Genomic DNA, 24,335 nt, shown 5'->3' on the forward strand with positions numbered 1-24,335 from the left:
TCTACCACCTTAAGTGTAGTACCACACAGTACGTTTCTCTTGGGTTACTTCTACCCATATGCAGTACTTTGCATTTGTCAAGGTTAAACTTCAGTTGCCACTTCTTAGCCGATCTGCCCAAATTATCTAGATCCTGTTGCAGTAGCACACCTGCCATTACTGTCATTAACAACCCTGCCAACCTTTGTATCATCTGCAAACTTCGACATTAAGCCTGATATACCTTCATCAATATCATTGATAAATATACAAAACAACAGTGGACCTAACACCGAACCCTGTGGGATACCACTAATAACATTAGTCCACGAAGAGCAGCACCCATTGATTACCACCCTCTGTCTTCTCCCACTTAACCATCCTTTTATCCATTGTAGCAACTTACCATTAATACCATTCTGCTCCAATCAGTACAATAGTCTTCCATGCGCAACAGTGTCAAAAGCTTTCCTGAAATCAAAATTATTTTTTGCATCCAGTTCCTTTGTAACCACATCATAATATCCTATCAAATTTGTCAGACAAGACTTTCCCTTAACAAACCCATGCTGTGTCTGAATTATTGCTGCAGTCTTGTCTAGATGATCCTGCAATGCATCTTTAACCAGTGACTCCATTATTTTACCCGGAACAGAAGTTAAACTAACTGGTCCGTAATTACTTGTGTCACACTTCGATCCCCCTTTGTGAATTGGGGATACATTTGCACATCTCCAGTCCGCGGGAACCTCCCCTGAGTCCAAGGATGCTCTCATAATTATGGCTAAGGGTTTGCTTAGTTGCTTTGTCGCCTCCTTTAATATAACTGGATAGATCCCATCCACCCCAGGTGCTTTTCTTATGTTTAACTTCAACAATTTCTCCTCCACTTTGCTTTCAGTTATTACAAAATCATTAAGTATCCTGCTACAATTTGATAACCTTCTGTCATTTTCAGTAGTCAGGTCCCTGGGGTATTGGCCTCACAGCTGAAATAATGTTGTTAAGGTATACAATGTTCTGCTTGTTCTTTGCATTATATCACTTCTCAGCCTTTTGGCTAAGATCAAAGTATAGTATCTGTTCTTTTCAAAGTGTTCTTTGCATTATAACTTGCTACATTTATGGAACAACAGTAGCAGTCATTAAATATGATTCTCTCTACTGTCATCTGGGAATGACAGATGAACTGGCCCTCTTTTTGCCATATTTACAAATGTAATCACATGTACAATGCAGTTTATGGCGGTTGGAGGGAAGCAACTTTTATCTTGGTCACTTAATTTAATTTTTACAAAATATGTACCATATGTACTTTCCATAAATGATGCTACATCCTGCATTTGTTTCACCATATGTTACCACAAATAACAGTTACCACAAATGTAACAAAAATATATTTGGATTGTTCACACAACTATGAGTTGCCCTTATCAAACACAGAATATGAAAAACAACTTAGAAGCAGTTACTAATTAGCATGACTGCATCATAAAATAATTGAATGCTGAAGAAACACTTCACAGGTTTATACAGCTATCTGACTTGGTCTTGACATGTCTAAACACATCTATATCTCTTTCTCACAAAGGAAGTAGTACACATATCATGTATACATCAAATGTATATCTAATAAAACAATTTTTACTGTTTGTAAAAAAGCTGTATGTGATAGGTTAAAAATGGTATGGATTTTTAGAATTAGCAAAAAAACTATGTCAAAAAACACAATGAATTTTGGAAATATTAAAATCTATGCAGACCAGTGTAATTGATCATTCTTTAAGGTGTATGCTTATTCATGGTTCTAGTATATAATGCAAGATAACTCGCTATGAAAAATAAAAATATTTTGACTTGTGATCTTTAAACAGGCTATCAGTCGAGTGGCAGAATTGTTAAGCATGTCCCAGAAGAGTTTAGACAGCCGTTTAAAAAGCAGTGGTAGTAGGTATGATCATGTATATGCTGTATATCATTTACTGATTGATTCAATGGGAAAAGAAAAGCCAGGAAAGAAATCTGTGTGCTGGTCTCCAGATATTGCCAGATGTTCAGTAAAGAGCACTCCCTCTCAAGAATCAAGATATGGTCAGCAAGTTGTGCAGTGCGGCTTAAATGCTTCTGATTCTTCGAACAAATTAGATGGAAAATGGTCAGAATCTTCTTATTATACAGCACTAGATGAGAACAAATCACACAATTCTTCTGAGCTCAGTTCTCAATTTAACAAGTGTATAAATTTGCAAAGAGATACCTGTTTAAATCAATCAAACATAACAAATTCTTTTAGAATTCAAAAATCAAGAAGCAATGTACCTGATATAAAATCATCAAGTTTAAGCCATACAGAATCTATTCCCTGTTGTTCAGGATCTGTAGTGTGTCAGGGATCAGGGGAGGTTAGCAAAGGTAGTATTCACCTGTCACCTTCATCCCAGCAGGATGGTAGCCATTTTCACAAAGGAAATGATAAAAATGTAACTGAATGTCAGAATAAAGGATCATCATATGAGTCAAGAAATACTCCTGACATTCATTCAACTCATCCTACAAAAGAAAGTACGTTCAAAAGTAAACAAAGAGTACTGCTGCAAAATACAACTTCACTCACAGGTAGCAGATCACCGCTGCCTCCAAAAATTTTTGGAGTTGGCCCCAAAAATAGATTCAGGTCAGGTAAATATGCTGGAGGCAGTAAAGAAAGTACAACAGGAAGCAAAAGTCATGTTATAAAAATGTCAAATAAAACCATAAAGTCTTGTAATGTGCCAAGCCAAACATTTGTAGGAATGCTGTCTAGTCCTACAGTAGACCATATTCGTGGCGAACCATTTCGCTCCCATTCCAGAATATCAAGACACAACCAAAATAGAATAGTACCTCCAAATTCTTCACCTATTGATTTAACCTCTACAAAACAATTAACTTCCAAAAAAGGGTTATCACAAAATAATCTAACTCCAGAACAGAACTTGGACAACAAAAAACAATCTGAGATTATTTCAGACTTAGATATTGCTTCACAACTTAGTTTTTCATCTCAAGATCATAAGTGGTCACAGTCTAAAAAAACAGATTATTCAAATAATAGTAAAACAGGCACCAACCCACAATATAATTGGAAACAGACTCCAACAAAAAGTTCAACCCATGTTGGAATTCAGCCACTAAGACCAGGCCAAAAGAATAATTCACTTCTTCAGCAGAGAAATGATGTAGTTACACCTTTACCCAGAAATACAGCTGCCCATAAGTTACAAAGAGGAAATCCAACGATCCGCACTGGCAGTCCACATCTCATCACTCATCAAGGTTCACCTGTTATCCACAACAAGCCTATATTGCACAGAAGGAAAACTACTTCTCCTTATTTTGCAAGGTAAGCGCTGTATGCGTAAATATTTACCAAAAAGTAATAATAATAATAAATAAAATTGGTTATATAAAGAGGAATTTTAAAAATACTTTTTTAATTACTTTTGGTAGAACAAGGCAGTTCATATTATAAAAATCTTTTACTCTTAAAATAATTTTATTTGGAGTACAAAAAGCACTTCAAAATTTAGAAGATTGTAACAGTAGATCTAACAGTAAACCTACTGGTAACAAATTATTTTTTGAAAAACAGTTCATTATGAGTAACAAGCTGTATATGTTTGTAGTTCTATATAGCCGACCGGGCTAGCTGGGTGGGTAAAGTGCCTGCCTGGCAACCCAAAGGTCGCGGGTTCGATTCCCGCCTCGGGCTTGGATCAAAGTACTGCAAAAACCTTGGGAGGTGCATTATGGCCACAGAAGCCTATGCGCCAACAACTACCAAAAAAAAAAAAAAAAAGTTCTATATAGTTCTATAGAAACTTACTTGAATGTGTATTTGATCTGATGGCAAAATTTCAAGGAAAATTATCTATTAACAGCTGTGATATAAACTGCCAGAACCAAATCAAATAGCAACTGCATCCATTCTACCATGCATTCAAAATTAAAAGTGCACTATACGTATAATGCAGAGTTGGCCAACGAGTCGATCACGACGAATTTTAAATATACAATCATCCCTCGATTTGTGCAATGAAATTTTTGAGATGGTAGATCACGGTACGTTTTGAAGGAAAAAAGTAGATCGCATTACAAATTAAGTTGGCCACTCCTGGTATAGTGGATTGCTTTCTGAAAAATTTATTTTTAGAGTATCTTCTTGAATATGTATCTCATTTGATAACAAAATTTCGCTAAAAATTATGTACTGACAGTCATTATATCAACCATAAAAAATGCACAACAGACAGCTTCACATTGTGTGTGAAATAAATTCCCCTACTCAAAAGTTATTCCATGAAATCCATATTATTATTATAACATCTTTCTTCATATACTTAATCTAATTAATTAATTTATTATTTGTTTTACCTGTAACTTGACTTAATGCATACCTCTTTTGTATCAATGTTTATCTTATTGTTAGATTCTTTATTATTGTTATCAACTCTGTTCATTGTTCTGCTCTCAGATACACTGTTAATGGTTACCTGTTGTGTATCTTGTTATTAATAAAAAAAAAAAAATACAAATAATAATAACAGAATTTCAAGGAAAATTACCTGTTGTAAGTAGAAGCCAACAAAAACTGTCAGATATTTTTGCAAACAGTCAAACAAGTAATGTTATAGTATCTCTCTCTAAAAGTGGATTAATTTCTGACGTAGAAGAAAGATCAATAAACTTTTTTTTATATGTTTTTAAAATTGGGATCTATCCACCTAATGTGCAACAACATTGAGGCTAAATGTGCAACAACATTGAGAATTACAGCATGCTCATTAGAATAATGCTGCTTAAAGTGCATAAATTCAGATTATTTCTTGGCATGATCTCAACAATACTGAATGACACACAACACACAAAGTGCAGCGTACACCATATGATATTCAAAATTGTGCATGTGAGTTGTGTTCAATACAAGTGTTACAAAAGTAGGTATAAAGTGCACCAGTGCTTTCATTTTAAAAAATTACTTCAAAATAAAAACTGCATTTATTCATAGTTATGTTATCCATCATAGTGGTGAAAAAAAGTTGGCATGAAAAAAAAATGAACAATTTTAAACTATTTCTTGCCTCTTTAAAAATTATTAAATAGGCACATTTTATGCAAGGAAAGAAGCAAAACTGGAGCCTGCTCAAAGTAAATGTTAATCTGACATTACACAGTGTGAAATACTGTAATTTTAACTGGGTGCTGTAAGGAAAAAGGGAAACATAATATAAAAATTTTAGGTGCTATAAATTCTTCAAATTAAAAGTTAATTACAAATGAAAATAAAAACTTATTCATAAAAAAAACTCAGCTCTTTATAAAGAAGTCTTTATTTTTGTAACTTACTAAATAAAAAGAATATTTTTTGGAAGAGCAGATTTAAAAAAAATTTTTTTCAATATTAATGTCAAATGCAAAAAAGCAACTGGTGAACTACATTTTAATACAAAACTGTATCAATCAAACTTTCATTGCTAACAATGCTGTCTGAGAGACACCACTTTTAAATTTTTCTGTTTTTTTTTTTTTTATTTGTAAATGAAATCAAACCCTGCCATGTACCTTTGCCCACCAATATTTTCTAACTGGTTATAGGGCATTTTCTGTTTTCATTTTGATATACTATTAATTATTTGTAAAATAATAAGGAGTTTACCTCAGTATAGTACGTAGAACACTTCCATATGATACTCTCCAGAAGTTAAAATGAAAAATCGAAAAACTTACATTAGAGTAATAAATAATTAAAAAATAATTAAAAATCAATTTAACGCAATTAAAAATAAGAAAATTAATTAAAAGAATTTTAACAAAAATTGCAAAACGATTTTTTTTCGTTAAAATTCTTTTCATTAATTTTTTTATTTTTAATTGCGTTAAATTGAGTTTTATTGGGTTAAATTGAGTTTTAATTATTTGTTACTCTAATGTAAGTTTTTCAATTTTTCGTTTTAATTTCTGGAGGGTATCATATGGAAGTGTTCTATGTACTATACTGAGGTAAACTCCTCTTATTATTTTCCAAATATTGATATCAACGTAGAACATATTGAGCATTACAGCTCTGGTTCATACTAACTATGAATTATGAGACATTAATTTTTGTTTTGTGTTTAACAGATGCCAGATGGACAAAAGCTACCTTGCTTATAGGCAACTCTCATTCCTACAATGGCAACAGATATCTAACCTTGGTGTGATTCTTTGATTTTGCTAGTTAATGCAAACAGCTGACAAAAATACAGACATTCACATTGTGTCTTCACAACGTGAATTCCACATGAGCATCGGGATTTCAATCAGTGGGATTGGTGACCTCAAATTCTAAAAAAAAAATAATAGATAAAAACTTTATTATTGATTTTTCTCATTTATTTTTGTTTGTTTTTTTGTAATTGGGTTTAGCAAATCATAATTAACAGATCAATTTTCAATTCAGAAAAAAAGCTAAAAATTTATTTTTTTATAATTAAAACAAGAAAAGGAAGAACTCACACAAATTCCACATGAGCACCCTGTTACAAATGAGGAAGGTTAAATTTAATAGTATGTTTTGAGAGTCATTTATTCAAGTTAAAACAATATAGTACAAAAATGTGTAAGCACTCACTCTTGGTATTGGTAAGGCCAAATGATGCAGGGAAGCAAACTTTTTCTGTATAGGTAAAAAAAAAATCAAACAAAGCAGAATATTTATACTATTTACACTCCCACAAGATAATCATCCAACTTCACTTTAAACTTAGATTCACTGCCCAACCACATCAGGAGGCAACTTATTCCAATGTCTGACAACTCACTGCCCATATGTGAACTTCATTAGATCCAATCTTCTATTATTCCCTGAGATTTTACGTGTACCACCTTGAGGGAGAACAGACCTTCCTTGTTCATTTTACTTTATTTGTTCAGTCCTTTATACACCTTAATTAATCTCCTAGATGTCCAGGCGTGAAACTTTGGAGTCCACACATTAAGCTGTTCTCCAGAAGTTCTATCTTTTTAGGTGTGGTCTGCAGATGTGAATACAATATTCCAAATGCAATCAAACCACTGCTTCATAAAGAGGGATAATGACATCCTTATCCCTACTATAAAAGGTCCTATAAATCATAGACAGGACACCATGAAAGTTTCCTAGCCGGCTGTTTATACTACGTGGAAAATTTAATGTCAGAGTGAATCATAACACCTAAGTCTTTTTAAGTCTTGAACCACTTTAGGAACTCTTCCTCTAGTTTATACATGACTCCAAGGATTTCTGTTCCCCAAATGCATAACCTTACATTTAGAAGCATTACTGCCATTTTTTGGACTATACATGCAGTCAATCCAAACCTTTTTGAAGAAATGTGGCCTGGTTAGCATTGTTAATCACCCTTCCCATCTTCAAACATCAGAAAACTCTTGATAGCTTATCTTGGACACCATCTATATCATTATGAAAATTAGAAATAGAAGACCTAATGCCAATCTCTGAGGGACTCCACTTGTAGCTGATCTGCCCTGAAAATTGATCACTTATGACAACCTACTGTATCATTTTTTTAGCAAGCTTGCAATCTAGTGAAGAAGCTTGCCAGCAACTCCAACTTCTTCCAGTTTACATAGCAGCCTTCTACAAAGGATCATATCAAAAGCTCTACTAACTAGATATATGAGGGCTGTTCAATAAAGAACGATCATAATTTTTTTTTAACAACATACCTTTATTAATCATCCATATTTTGAGTCCTTTTCAAAATAGTTCCCATTTGATGAAATTCACTTACTCCATTTCAGCCATTCTTCAAAAACATGGTGGAAGCCATTTTTGACATGTATTTGAGAATCGCATCTGATGTCTTTACAATTTCTTCTGACAACTGGAAACATTTTCCTCGCAGCTCCTTTAACTTTAGAAATAAATAAAATAAAAAAATGCAGGGTGTAAGTTTAGGGCTGTAGGGTGGATGAGGAACACATCTGACATTAATGCTAAGAACTCAATGACAGTATGAGCAGTACCAGGTCTCTCACTGTTTTGATGCAGCATCCACCCACCTACATGCAGTTGTAATAATTTGCAACAAATGTGATCCCACAAATTACTACAGTTATGTAGTAAGGTCCTGTAACAGTCACATGATGTGGCACAATGTGCTGATAAACCATTCCTTGAATGTCAAAAGAAATGACCATAATGTTTCCTGCAGCAGCCACAACTTTTGCTTTTTTTTTGGGTGTTAGCAATGACGTAGACTTCCCAACAGAGCCTTGTTGCTTCTGGGTTGAAATGGTGAAGCCACATCTCATTTGCCATTATCACCTTGTGCAGAACCCCAACATCTTCAGTAACCAATCATTGCAGCTGCTGACAAACCTCCATGCCAACTTGCTGTTGTTCAGGTGTGAGCAGTCGTGGAATCCAGCATGCACAAACATGTGATGTGCAAATTGTCATTGAGAATACCATGCGTGCTTCCTACTAATATTCTCAACATCTCTGATAGCTACCTTCTGCTATATAATGATCTCTCACAATTACAGAAAAAGTGTTTATGATTTCTGCGGTTATAGCATGGTTGGAACTCCAGGAAACCACCCAGTGCAGCTCCTGACAAACCATGCAAACTTGATGTTGCACAGGTGTGAGTAGTCTTGGAATCCAGCATGTTGTTTGTTATTTGGTTTTTAGGAGCATTAGCAGCTAAAGCCATATTGCTCCAGGGGGATATGCGGTGGTCATTCCCTGACCTTTCCACATCCTCCATATTTGGTGGGCACGGGCTTGAACCCTGGTCTAATCAAGAAATGTGTGCTACGCACTGCTGCTCCTGCCCACCTGGCTACGGAGACGCCGGAATCCAGCATGCACAAACATGTGATATGCAAATTGTCATTGAGAATACCATGTGTGCTTCCTACTGATATTCTCAACATCTCTGTCAGTCGCCTTACTGCTATATGATAATCTTCTCTCACAATTACAGAAACAGTGTTTATGGTTTCGGTTGCAGCAATAGCTGGAGCTCCAGGACCACCAGTTTTTTGTAATTGAATCATGTCCATCTATAACATTGGTTCACAGTGTAATATGTTCTTTATATATGTGGAAGTTATTTTATCAAGTTTAATATTTTTTCTTTGCTTATGTTGAAGTTGTTTTTTTTTTTTATCTAGTTTAGTATTTTCCACAAGAAAAGGTAAAATTACATTCTAAATTGTTACATTCTAAACCACTTATGTACTGTGCTGTATGGAAGAGTAGGTTCACCATAATCCTCTTTCAACATTTCATATACTTCAGCTGATGTTTTCTTGAGATAGAAACAAAATATGAGAGCAGCATACCTTTCCTCATGTGTCATGTCCAAATTGAACAGGCATAAACTTGACTGACCACCAAGGTCACACTGTGCACACATATCAAATGTGCAGTTGCTATGTGATGCAGCTTGGTTTGGTCTTAAATTCTGCAGCTCAGCTAGAAATAGCAAGCAGTATGGTTGTTCATGAAATAGTATGATCATTCTTTATTCAACAACCCTTGTATAACGTCAATATTGTTGCCTGCATCCGACTGTTAATGATTATATCATCATAATTTACCACATTGGTCAAGCATGGCCTCCCCTTAACAGACACATGCTAGGATCTATTAAAGATTCCATTCTTCTCCAGATGGTCCTGAATGGGCATCCTTCACCACAGACTCTATGATGTAGAGTAATTTAATATTAACAAGAGATTAAAAAAAAAAAGTTACTCACATCTTTTTCAACTTGTGGATCAAGATGCAACTTATAATTTGTTTAACACGTTCACTGCCGGAATGCAAACTTGAATCAAAATGAATTGCAATTTTTCTGCCATAATGCAAATATGCATCTATTCAACTGTGATCAATAAATGAGTGCTGTAAAATGAAAGGCAATGAAATGAAAAACTGAAGTGATATCAGCACAATAACTGAACTGTGGGCTATTGCATTATGATTGGGATTTTGCTTAGCATCAATCACAATGTCTAGGGAGCACTATAAAAAATTGTACTTGGTTCACAGTGTCATATGTTCTTTATATATGTGGAAGTTATTTTATCAAGTTTAATATTTTTTCTTTGCTTATGTTGAAGTTGTTTTTTGTTTATCTAGTTTAGTATTTTCCACAAGAAAAGGTAAAATTTTTTGAAGATAATGCTTGCCAAATTTTAATTCTTCAGTTTATGAAAATCAAAACGTCCTTAGTGTGTGTATGTCAACTGATAAAATTTTATGTAAAAAGTGTTTTCCTATAAAATTTTACCCTAAAGAGTTTTTATAAGGAATCCACAGCCTAGGACATCAGGACTGAAAAGGAACAGGAATGGTTGTTGTTGTTGTTATTTGGTTTTTAGGAGCATTAGCAACTAAGGCCATATTGCTCCAGGGATATGCAGTGGTCATTCCCTGAATTTTCCTGCATCCTCCGTATTTGGTGATCACGGGCTTGAACCCCGGTCTAATCAAGAAGCGTGTGCTACGCACTGCTGCTCCTGACTATGTAGGCACCTTGAACAGGAATGGACAGTATGTTGAAGAATATGACAGTGAATCAGCTCTTTATAATATGTCATCTGATCTGAAATAGAATTCTATTCAAGTGATGTGGATTCTGAATCTCATTCAAATGCATCATTACTTGGAGCAGTGATTCTTCACAGTTGAAATCCATTTACTAAAAAACACTGCCTACTTGTTTCAGCACCCCAAGGCACACATAAAGGACCACACATAACTAAGCACACTCAATATGACTTATCTATGTGCCTCATTAAACACAAATTTATGTACTATTTTGTATTTTTAAATTTTCTTCTTTCCAGTTATAATTCATACACTTTGGAAAAAGGTGAGTGGCTTCCTTGGCAACTTGAGCCAATATGATTCAGCAGCCTTCTTGGGTAAGCTCCTTAGAACTACAAACGGGACTAATGGCATTACCTTGATATGCCCGCTGGAATAGTCTTATTTCTGGCCATGGAAATGATGAACCTGATTTGGAATGTAAGGCCGAATTCACCAGTTTAAACAGCCAGCTTTAATTGTGGATGGCAAGCCTGAAGTGCTGAAAATTAAAATAATGAATACCATCTTTTTTTTTTTACCATTAACATCTCTTTGATTGTCGAGTTCCTGAACTAATTCTTTTTTCAGAGACTGTAAGTAAAGATGGCAACTTTAGAAGAGTTCGAGGTATTGTGGGAAGTAATGGATATTGACAAAGTTTATCATCTTTAAGAGCTGTTCAGTGTTTTGAGGTGGCTGTTGCAGTAAGTTCTCCGGGCTGGAGATACATAGCATTCACCATACATAGCAAAATGTCTTCATATTCGACAGATTCCAGGTATTTTTGAATCAAGAAGGGTGATAACTTCCCATCGGTTGTTTGGATAGAGAACTTATCACGAGAAAGGTTGATATAGCATGGCCCTGTGCTTTTATGTGAAATCTTTAAGGGATTTATCCATGTGAGACATTCATTTCTTGAGCTTGAAGGCTCTAAAAGCAGAAAATCATTAGTGTTCATGACAGCTCCTTTCAGCTGTGAGGGTTTGTCTTTACTACCAAGATCAGTAAAAAAAAAAATAAAATAATAATAATAATAATAATAAATAAAACTACACACCTCACGAATACATACCCTCCATGAATTCAAAGTTGAAGTCAAACAATTTCTGTACATCTACCCTGCAACCATCCTTCTTACCTCAACTTAAATTTATACCCCCCTCGTGTGTAGTCTCAGCAAGATGAAGAATTCCATTCACATTCAGCTTACTTAATCTATTCAAGGCCTTAAACACCTCAGTCAGATCACCTCACAGGTGCCTAGTCTCCAGTCTCCATCCCTTTATCCATATCAATAACTTGTCCTTAATGCCACATTGCTCGAGTTTGTACAGCAGGCTTTTATGTACAACAATTTGCAGAACTGAAGCCTTTCTAGGTTAGAGCACCCTTTTATTACCTTCAACAATCTGGTTTCCCTTCTCTGCACCTGTTCCAGCAGATTTACATCCTTCCTAAATTAAAGCCTCCAGACCTGTACACAATAGTCATTTGGCCTACATCGTCTAATACAAAGGGATAATCAACTCCCTTATCTCTGAAGTATTTAATACAATAATAGGTGAAGCACGGGGGATTCTTGGGGCTCCACTGATAATATTAGTCCATGACGAGCAGTGTCCATTAATAACAACTGTCTTCTTCCACTTCACCATCCCTTTATCCATAGCAATAACTTGCCCTTAATGCCACACTGCTTGTACAGTTTGTACAGCAGGCTTTTATGTACAACAATATCAAATCCTTCCTGAAATCAAAGTATATGATATCAAAATTCAGGGGAGGTACCCATGGACTGGAGACTTGTAAATGTGACCCCAATCCACAAAGGAGGATCAAAGGGAGACACAGGTAATTACAGACCTATTAGTTTAACTTCTGTTCCAGGGAAATTAATGGAGGCACTGGTTAAAGAAGCATTGCAGGATCATCTAGACAAGACTTCAGTTATAGCTCGGACACAGCATGGGTTTGTTAAGGAGCAGTCTTGTCTGACTAATTTGATTGGATACTATGATGTAGTCACAAAGGAACTGGATGCAAAGAATAACTTTGATATTATATATTTGGATCTTTGGATCTTAGAAAAGCCTTTGATACTGTTGCACATGGAAGACTGCTGCACAAATTGTAGCAGTGTGGCATTGGAGGCAAATTGCTGCTATGGATAAAGGGATGGTTGAGTGGGAGAAGATTGATTACCAGATAGTGGTAATCAATGGACACTGCTCTTCATGGACTATGTTATTAGTGGAGTCCCTCAGGGTTCAGTGTTGGGTCCATTGTTGTTTTCTGTATTTATAAATGATATTGATGATGGTATATCAGGCTTAATGTCCAAGTTTGCAGACGATACGAAGGTTGGCAAGGTTGTTAATGACACTAATGACAGTACACTGCTGCAACAGGATCTAGAAAAGTTGAGCAGATGGGCTGAGATGTGGCAAATGAAGTTTAACATTGAAAAATGTAAAGTACTACATGTGGGAAGCAGTAATCCCAGAGTAACGTATCAACTCTGTGGTACCATACTGACAGTGGTAGAGAATGAAAAGGACCTGGGGGTAATTGTGCAGGCAGATATGAAGTTTTCTGAGCAGTGCAGATGGTCTGCAAGAGTAGCTCATGGTGTCTTGTCAATGATATACAAGAATTTTTCTAGCAGGGATAAGGAGGTGATTATCCTCTTGTATAAGGCAATGGTCAGGCTACACCTTGAGTACGGTATACAGGTCTGGAGGCCTCATTTTAAGAAGGTTGTAGAGCTGTTGGAACTAGTACTGAGAAGGGTAACAAGATTAGTGAATGGAACAAAGAGTTGCTCTTACGAAGAAAGGCTTAAGTTTTGCAAATTACAGTGTCTGGAGACTAGGCACCTGCGAGGTGATCTGATTGAGGTGTATAAAGCGTTGAATGGTTTGAGCATGCTCAATGCAGATGGGATTCTTCCTCTTGCTCAGAATAATCGCCTGAGAGGGTACAAATTCAAATTGAGGAAAGACAGTTGTAGGATAGATGTGAGGAAGTTTGCCTTTAGCCAGCGGGGATGGTTGATTGCTGGAATAAACTTCCATCTGTCGTTGTAGAAGTTGACAGCCTAAATAGATTCAAGGCAGAACTTGACAAACATTTGGAGCAAGTGGATGGGTGAAATAAGGGTTTTTTTTTTTTTTTTTTGCTGATGCTATATAAGCTTGCTTTCTTGCATCCAATTCCTTGGTCACTGCATCATAGAAACCTACCAGATTGGTTAGACAAGACCACCCCTTAACAAATCCATGCTATGACTACAGCATAATTGTTCCTATCCAGGTGGTCCTGCACTACTACTTTAACCAGTGACTCTGTGATTTTCCCTGGAACAGACATTAAACTAACAGTTCTGTAATTACTTATGTAATTACAGAACTGTAATTACATAAGTAATTATGTAATTACAATCCCCTTTATGATTTGGAGACACATTCATGCATCTCCAGTCCATAGGGACCTCGAATCCATGAATCCAAGGATGCTCTGACATTCTGATGTACTGGATACAAGGATGAATCCAATATCAAATGAATACCATCAGAATGACTCCATGATTCTGATATCCCAATTATGTCAGCATTTGCAGATTTTACCATTACTTCAAATTTATTAATAACTGCACTTTTAGCACTAGTATACAAATTTGTAAGACTATCTTCTTAGTCTTACAAATTTGTATACTATTTCCATGTATACAAATTTGTATACATGGAAATTGTAGTTGCTCTCTCATAAGCAACTGCAACTTCCATGTAGTTGCTTATGAGAGAGATTTTTCCAGGATTTTTAGAACTGGATATTTGATTAGTTCTAGCAGTTTAATTTCACAGTATGAATTTAATTTAATTTCCCATAGATGATGCCAGTAGCATTTGAGTCCTGTGCTATTCTTTGTTCGACCAGTGCACAGATTCTTTCCACCAACCAACCAACCAACCAGTTCAACAGATTCTTAGTTCAACCAGTGAATAGATTCTCTTTCTGCCACTCACAATTTAAGCTCTATTCCTCCATTCTCATTTTACAGGTTTATTTATTTATTTATTTTTGTTTCACCCTCCAGATTAAGGATTTCCATTTTCAGATTTTCTTATTAGGTTGGTTTCAATATAATATCCTGGTTCCTGGGCTATTCAATGTGTGGCCACTTCAAGAATGTTCAAAAATCTAGTAGGCCACTAAAATTATATAACATTTAATTTAAATATTAAGAAGCATGTATTAAACTCAGTATTATTAATATAGATACTCTAACAGATGGGATTAGAAAAAAAAAAAAAAAAAAACTTACTGAAAGATGTTCAGTTATACTTAAAAAAGTTAAGTATATAAAATGCAACACTAAAATTTCTTAGGTCAGTCACAGACCAGTGGAAATCCTTAGGCCAGAAGTGTCCCATGGACTGCTAATTGAATAGGTGCTGTTCTACAATCTTTTATAGCAGATTTATTTAATTTGGATTTTTATGCAAGCTATTTAGCTTGATTAGCTGTTATGCAAGTGATTGCTAATTATGTATTAGCATCTTCCTGACAAGGATCTTTCTAACTTTTTCAATTTAATTTCCATCAAGAAAACATTCTATTGGGGTATTTATCAATTTATTTAAAAAAAAAAAAAAAATTATATTGTGGTATTATTCATTTATTTCTAAGCTTTCTTTCTTTGGTTCTTCAGGTCTCAACTCAGTAATACTCCACAATTGCGGTTGCCATAGCATAGAGCCACAGCCTCTCAACCTAGTCCTATGGCAGGGTTTAGGGGTTATTGAAATGCTATGTCCTTTGTTTCTTCTGTTCACTGAGGCCTTGTGGTTCCTGATGAGATGGGGCCCCCCAGCAGATGAAATCCTGCTTTATATAATTTTTGTTAATTTATGTTTGACTTTGATTTAGTTTTTATTATTTTTAAGTTTTGCACTAATCAGTAATTACTAAGAACTGGCTGGGAAGACAAATGTCTCAGTAAGCCGACTAAATATTCTATTAATGGCTTTTCATTTATTTTATTTATTTATATATATAACTAAATCAAACATTCACTTGAAAAAATTCATTATACTGAAATTTTGTTATAAAGAAATATGACCTTTTCAACAATGGAAAATACTGCAATTCAACATTCAGAAACAGTAAAAGACAAAAAACAAATCATAAATAAATGGGAATGAATAATAACTAATTTATCGATATGTAAATATTAAGAAATGATGCACAAAATATACTAGAACACGTAAGAATTATTTCTAAAATGTTTTTTTTTTTTTTTTTTTTTTTGTGCACTGGATTTTACTGTACAACGTTTATAAAAATATTCGCATTTGTTTAAACGCTCAAATGTATTTTGTGGCCCATTTTCTTCACACTGAAGGCCTCGTCACAAAGTTTCAAATGCTGCTAACATTTCATGTTTGGAAGGTTTAATAATCCCCTCACTGCCTTCATTTTCATTCAACTCATTGTTGATATTTTCACTAGTTCTTTGAATACTCTCTGAAATGTTGGAGTCACTCAGATATTCAGCTACTATGACATTATTATCAACTACCAAAAATTTGTCAAGAACAGTTTCTCCACTGATCAAGATCTCACTTGGAGTTCTTCCCAAGATTGCTCAATATCTTATAGTAGTTCATCCCTCTTATCGCTGTTAATAGGCGTTTTAGCAAAACTTGCTTTTGCGAAACAATTGTTAATCTTTTTTCCGTTACATCCTGACTCCACACTTTCGCCAACTCTGATATGCACATCTGCAACAGAATTTATAGGTTAGTTGCTTTCTATTTTCAGTATAATTTTCTTAGTATGCACCTTTTGGTAGTGCATTTTTAAATTCTTGATAATGCCCTGGTCCACTAGCTGGTTTAGATGAGGTATTCAGAGGGAAGTAAACAAGCTTCACACTTGTAAGTTTCAAAATTATCAAATGAAGGTTGGCGGGGCGGTTTTCGACAATCAACGCAATTTTTCTGTTTTGTTTTGGTCATCTTTCTATTGAAATTTAACATCCACCATTCAGAAATTTCACTTGTCATCCAAGATTTTTTGTAGTCCAACTCTAATGACTTGACTCCTTTGAAACATCGGGGTTGTTTACTTTTGCCTATTACCAAAAGCTTCAGTTTTTCATTACTAGCCATATTTGCACCAACCAAGACTAATTCTCTCCTTACTATTTTTATCGCCTAAACATTTACCACCTTTAAAAGTCAGTGTCTTGTTTGGCAAACATTTAAAAAATAGATCTGTTTCATCAATGTTGAAAATGTCTTTGGCTCATGGTCCTCCATAATTTTTTCCAATAGGTAGTCTTCTTCAGTTACAACTCCACTTTCACCAGAAATAACTTTTTCGAATAAGCCATGGCACCTTTTAAATTTGCCCAGCCAACTAGAACTGGCTTGGAATGTTTTATGCCCCAGAAAAGATGCATACTCCATAGCCTTTTCTTTTATTAATGGCCCTGATATTGGCACGGTTTTGGTCTCAATTCAACTTTACCCACTTAAAATTGGCTTCATCTACATCATAATTTTTTACTTGCTGCCGACTGGGTCCTGTTTCCTCAAACAGTTTGAGAATCGAAACATGCTTTTTCAGAATGGATGACACACTACTGGCAGGGATACCAAATTTTAAAGTGATTTCTTTTTTTTTTTTTTAATACCACAATCTACACTATTAAGCACTTCCACTTTTTCCACCACACTTATGGATTTCCTCTTAGACATTGTAAGGTTACATGAACAGCAGCTAAACCAAAACTGATTTGGAGACCACTTGTACCTGCATTGTAAACAGAGAGAGAGAGAGAGAGGTGAAATTTAGTGAAAGTGTGGATTACTCATTTCTGCCAAACAACAGATGAATTTCTGGAATAAAGGAAAATCACTCTCTCCTAATTCTTTATTAGGGTGCTTACAGTAGAAAACAGGTCGACTAGAGCCAATGTCCATGTCAGGAATATGTCTTAATCTTTGCCAATGGCTGTGGACACATAGTAGTTGACCAGCACGACTTTTCGGTACAGTAGAGGCAGTTGTATCGCCGCCATCTTGTTTTTAAGGTGGCAGTGGTTGTATAGGTTTTACGGGCACCACTAAATTGTTATATTTAGCTCTTAAGAATTAATCACTTTAGCTCTTAAAATCTAAAAGGATTAATTCTTAAACCTTTTAACTCTTAATTCCTGCTTTTTTACAGCTCTATTGCCTAAAGGCCAGAGGTGCGAACAATATGTACCCAGGTGTTTCGAAATCACTTCGTTATATGGAAATTTTCTTCATTATGCAGAAACTATTTTCAGTGTAATAACAAGAGAGGTCTGACTGTATATATATATATATATATATATATATATATATGCTTTCTGAAACAAGCGCTCAGAAAGCATCTATGTGCTTTTGTTGGTTTGATGCTTGTATATTTTTAATACAATTTTTACTGAGCTGCAGTATGTATTTAGATGAATGTTAGCTATAATGTGTATTTACAATGCAATAGTTTACTTCTATTAGGAAATAAATGTTTTTTTTTTTTTATTCTTTTCTCTTATCTCGAAGAAAGCTTGGGACATTCCTCACTTATAGATGAATCTAATATACTAGAGAAAACTGGAGGGGGAAAAAAAGTCTTATTTCCTTCATATAGTGGAAATAATTTCTGTTTGAGAGGTTATTAAAAAAAAAAAAAAAAAGTGATTCAGAAAATTTTTTATTTCCAGTTATACTTCATTTGGGTGGTAGTTTAATGAAAGTTTAATGGCACAGGGCCATCAAGAACAAATTTTGTATACTAAAAAAAGTTATTAGTATGTATATAATCAGTAGACTGCTTAGAAATTAACTTATCTGAAAAGTATTCAAATAAGTGAATACTTTTCAGATAAGTACATAATTATGATAAATTAATATCATATTTTTATATTGAGCCCATTTGTTCATCACTGATGTTCCCACTGTTATTTCTGTCTTCAAACTATCTACTTGAAGAGATAAAAAGAGTAGTATATTATTTGATAATGCAGAGCATTGATGAATGAACAGGCTTAAAGTGAATCCTAAAGTTCTGATATGATAAAAAGGTCTTTCCTTATTGCTAAAAAATAACTATTAGCAACAAGGTCAAGACCTCTAGAGAGGTCTATATCTGCATACACAGATATCCCACAACTCATTGATTCTCACAATATAAGTCCAGTGGGCCTATTTTCATTGGGTTCACTTGCATAACAGCTAATCAAGTGATTGCTAATTATGTATTAGCATCAATAGAGGCATACGATGCAAGAAAGCAAGCTTATGCAGCATCAGCCAAAAAAAAAAAAAACCGCTCCCATTTTATCCCCCCATTCATTCCAAATACCTGTCCAGCTCAGCCTTAAATTTATTTAGGCTGTCAACTTCCACAACAAAAGATGGAAGTCTGTTCCACCAATCAACTACCCACTCTTTCCTCAATTTGAATTTATGCCCTCTCAGGTAATTATTTTGAGCAAGAGGAAGGATCCCATCAGCATTGAGCATGCTCAAACCATTCAAGGCTTTATACACCTCAATCAGATCACCTCGCAGGTGCCTAGTCTCCAGAAACTGTAATCTGCAAAACTTAAGCCTTTCTTCATAAAAAGAAAGGCTTAAATAAATGGAACAATGGAACAAGATTAGTAAATGGAACAAAGGCCTTTTGTTCCATTTACTAATCTTGTTGCCCTTCTCTGTACTCATTCCAGCAGCTCTACATCCTTCTTAAAATGAGGACCTATAACCAGATAATGAAGAGAAAACTAGATCCTTGTTGCATAACTGAGTAACAGCATTTCTCTTCTGAGATGGAGTAGAGATTCACAATGCTTCTGTTTATTTGACACTCTGATGAATAGTGTTAAACTTTATAAGAACATTTTTTCTAGCAGATTCATATATGAGGGTACCATAATCTGAGAACAATATTAGCACACAAAATAGATGAAGCAGGCTGTACCGATCAGCACCACGTAACATAGCTGAAATAGCCCTGGATAATTATGTGCTCCTAGAAGTTGGGATGAAATGAACTTTCAACTGAAGTGGGTAACAGATGACCTTTTTTCTCACAAATACAATATCTATTAATTTGATATCCAGAGATCTATGTTTATTTTGTTTGTCAAGATTCATATTTACCTTTCAATAGCTTTCCTTTTATTTAAATAACAGGAAACAACAAAATTGTCAAGCATATAATATGCTTTTACAGTATTTGGAAAATCTTATGACATTATTTATACTGATTACAAAGTGTGTGGCAGTAATTTCTGAGCCTTGGGATGTTTGTTTTGTTTGTTATTTGGTTTTTAGGAGCATTAGCAACTAAGGCCATATTGCTCCGGGATATGCGGTGGTCATTCCCTGACCTTTCCGCATCCTCCGTATTTGGTGGTGATGGGCTCGAACCCCGGTCTAATCAAGAAGTATGTGCTACGCACTGCTGCTCCTTCCCACCTGGCTACGGAGGCGCCCTTGGGATGTACCTTTGTAAACATAAGTCTGGAAAACAACACTTCACTAGAAGACTTGAAAAGTTTTGTGTTTAAGGATACTCTGAAATAATAGCAGCAGATGATCCCTACAGCCCTAGGTTGTTGTTGTGAGGATTCTGGAGAATACTGTACTGCCATATCACATCTAAGGCTTTATCTAGTTCCAAACTTACCATGACTAAATGCTCATTACTAATTATTTCTTAAATTTATTCAAACTACACACCTCCACAACATTAGACAGAAGTTTATCCCAACAATTCATTACTCTTTGGCTGAATGCAAATTTCTGCACATCTCTTTTGCAGCCTCATTTTTCAATTTAAATTTATGGTACCTTGCATATTTCATCCCAGTCATCACTGATGACTGAACAACCTTTATCTACTGTGATGTTAAGATCTCTGAGTAGTTCTTCAACATGAATACCAAAAGGCCAATTGGCAGGCTGATGGGTGTTATATATTGTTCACAGTTCAAATTGGATAATCTTCAGTTTCAAGATATTCCTCCACCACTTGAGCTCTATGTGCAGCGGCATTGTTGTACACAAAAAGAAAATCTGGGCCAACTGCACCCCTAAAAAGTTAGGGGTGCAGTTGGCCCCCCTAACTTTTTAGGTTAGAGGATCTGTTCTCGGTACCTCTGTCCAGTTACGGTAACCCTATCAAAATTATAAAGAAAGGTGCGGCTGCTGATCATTAATCAGCTCCACAAAAGAACAATGTGCCTCCACTGTAAGTGTCTCTGATATTGGAGGGATGGTACCTCATTCCTTGTTGTCCCCAAATGAGATAACGTCTATAAACGGTTTGTAGGCTAAAATGAGACTCCTTAGAGAACACAACTGGCTTCCTTACATAGAGTCCACTTGAATTGGGCCTTCTTAACACAGTCTGGTTAGAAATGTTTTCATCTGTGGCTACAGAAATGTCAAGAGACAATTGATAGGACATTGTTAGGCTCAGTCTTGCTGTTAGAACCAGACAGTGGCCTGTTCTGGTTAATGTAGCCCTCAGATGATCTTGACCAGCTCTTCTTGTTATGGTTCCTGTCTCCTGAAATTGCTTCCACAGTGTTGAGGCAACACTGCGTGACACATTAAGCCAACATGTCACTGCTTGTGACTGCCTGGCTTCAATTCATCCTACGGCCAGCCATCTTAAAAAATAATCTAAACGATGATGACTTGCCACCTACGTACTGGAGATGTGGCTGTCCCACTAAGCAAGCCAAAAAATGATCATGAACTGATATAGTTCACAATAAAATATTCAGGGAATATGTCTACACTAATATTCCCTGTGAAAGACTTACTAAATTGTAATCTCTCCTCTTTCCAGTCTTCTCTGGCTTAAAATTTTTCAATCCCCATTCTTTAAAATTCATCTTTTGCTTCCACTGTTCTCCCAACACCATTAATCACATAAAAATCACCAAAGAAACAGTTAGGTTTCTTTGGTGATTTTAATGTTCACAACTCCAGTAGTTGAGATTCTGAAACACTTGCAATTGCTCATTTACCTATTAGAATACCACACAATCCTGCAGACATATCTAACATTCTTTATCTTTTTCTCACAAACAACCTTTCAAAGTACACAGTCAATGCGTGTGATCATCTAGGCATCTCAGATCATAAAATGATAGTCTCTTTTCCAAGGGAGTCTTCTCTTGTGGCCAATCTCAAACTCATATTGCTTAGCATTACAAGGATGCAAAATGAGATGAACTGCAAAATTTCTATTCTTTGCCTAATCTCCAGATGCTGCAATTTGCAGAACTTAAGCCTTTCTTGGTAAGAACAACCCTTTGTTCCCCTCCCCAATCATTTTGTCCATCTCTGTACTCATTCCAACAGCTCTACATCCTTCCTAAAATGAGGCCTCCACACCTGTACACAGTACTGAAGGTGTGGTCTCATGACTGCCTTATACAAAGTGATAATCACCTCCTTTTCCCTACTAGCAAAGTTCCTGTATATCATTGACTATATGACTGTCTACACTGCTCAGAAAACTTCATCTCTAACTGCACAATTGCTATTGTGCATTCTCCAGAGAATGCACAATGGCATTCTTCACAACCCTGAGTGTTGTACTGCACAGTTGATATATCCCTCTGGGGTTACTGCTACCCATATGCAGTACCTTGCATTTGTCAATGTAAGTTTCAGTTGCCACCTCTCAGCCCATCTGCCCAACTTTTCTAGATCCTGTTGCAGTAGTGTACTGTCATTAACAACCCTGCCAATCTTCATATTGTCTGCAAACTTGGACATTAATCCTGATATCCCTTCATCTATATCATTGACAAATATAGAAAACAACAATCCTCCATTATAAGACAATCCGATTTACTGGCTCACTATTTCTGTTCAATTGTTGGTTGCACTCATCAGAGTCATTATGCCTATAACACACTCCTATTCTCCATTTTGCTTTCCCAGTGCTTATGTCACACCAAACTGACTCAGCATTGCACTGTTCACTCGTGTCAACTTTTCCCACTGTTTTCCCTCCTGTATATCAATGACCTTCCAATAACTGGAAATCCTATCCAAAGTTTTGCTGATGATAGCACATTGCAGTCCACTTCCCAGTTTGAGAAACCTTTCCCTGAACAGCTTTAACTACCTGCTCGAATATCCATTACCATTTCCTTAAATGCTGATCTCCAGGCAATTCTCCAATAGGACAAATGTAAATTATTTAATTTCAATCCTTCTAAAACTCAGTCTTGTCTTGTATCTTGCAAAAAAGATACAAGACCTTCTACTGCTCCTATTTTTATCTTCAGTTATATTCAGATTTTTAGATAAGACTACTTCTCTCTGTTAGGGATTACTCTGACTTCTCATGACATAAGTACATCACAAACATTGCTTCCTCTGCATCTCAAAAATCTGTATCCCAAGGCAGTTTGGGGTTGAGAGTCTGACAAGGTTCAAGGCAGAATTGGAATGTTGTTTTGGAAATGTACAAAAACCGCAATTAACTCACAGATTTGTTTGGCTTATGCAGAATAAGTTGCTTCCCTGCATCATTTGGCCTTTTTAATACTAATACTAAAAACTGTACTTTCGTTTTTGTTCTCAGCATTACTTTTCTTCTAAGCAACTATGCACTCTGTACAAATCTAAAATCTGCCTAATATGGAATATTGTTCTCACATCTGTGGTGGTCCCTCTAAAGCCTCTCTTAGGCTTATTAGTCTCCATTCAAAAGAGGACATTAGGTTAATGAATGACCTGTTCCTTACAAATTCTCTCCACTCTGTCTTATAGATGTTCTATTTCTGCTGCTTGCCCTTTCTATAGATACTTTCATGGGCACTATTCTTCTGAGCTGGCATCTCTGATTAACTCTCTCTCTTCTCTTTAACCCTTCTAATTAACCCAACAAAATAGTTTGAAGTTAGCAATAGCAAAGGCACATGATGCAAGCAAGCAAGCTTATATAGCATCAACCAAAAAAAAAAAAAAAAAAAACCTAATTTCAACCATCCACTCACTGCAAATGTTTGTCTAGTTCTGCCTTGAATCTATTTAAGCTATCAACTTCTACAACGGCAGATGGAAGTTTGTTCCATCAATCAACCACCTGCTGGCTAAAGGCAAACTTCTGCACATATCTATCCTACAACTGTCTTTCCTCAATTTGAATTTATGCCGTCTCAGGTGATTATTCTGAGCAAGAGGAAGTATCCCAACAGCATTGAGCATGCTCAAACCATTCAAGGCTTTATACACCTCAATCAGATCACCTCGCAGTTGCTTAGTCTCCAGACACTGTAATTTGCAAAGCTTAAGCATTTCTTCATAAGAGCAACTCTTTGTTCCGTTCACTAATCTTGTTGCCCTTCTCTGTACTCGTTCCAACAGCTCTACATCCTTCTTAAAATGAGGCCTGCAGACCTGTATACAGTACTCAAGGTGTGGCCTGACCATTGCCTTATACAAGGGGATAATCACCTCCTTATCCCTGCTAGAAAAATTCCTGTATATCATTGACAAGACACCATGAGTTACTCTTGCAGACCGTCTGCACTGCTCAGAAAACTTCATATCTGCCTGCACAATTACCCCCAGGTTCTTTTCACTCTCTACCACTGTCAGTGTACCACACAGTTGATACATTATTCTGAGGTTACTGTTTCCCATATGCAGTACTT

At 35.8% G+C, this 24,335-nt stretch overlaps 1 pseudogene; it reads left to right on the forward strand.

The window, feature by feature from the left end:
* The first annotated feature begins 1,019 nt into the window (after positions 1-1,019).
* LOC150081101 (U2 spliceosomal RNA) lies at positions 1,020-1,193 on the forward strand (annotated as a pseudogene).
* Positions 1,194-24,335: the final 23,142 nt, after the last annotated feature.

This window comes from Mastigoproctus giganteus, chromosome 9 (assembly GCF_048544385.1).
Source record: "Mastigoproctus giganteus isolate SK-2022 chromosome 9, ASM4854438v1, whole genome shotgun sequence".
Lineage (NCBI taxonomy): Eukaryota > Metazoa > Arthropoda > Arachnida > Uropygi > Thelyphonidae > Mastigoproctus > Mastigoproctus giganteus.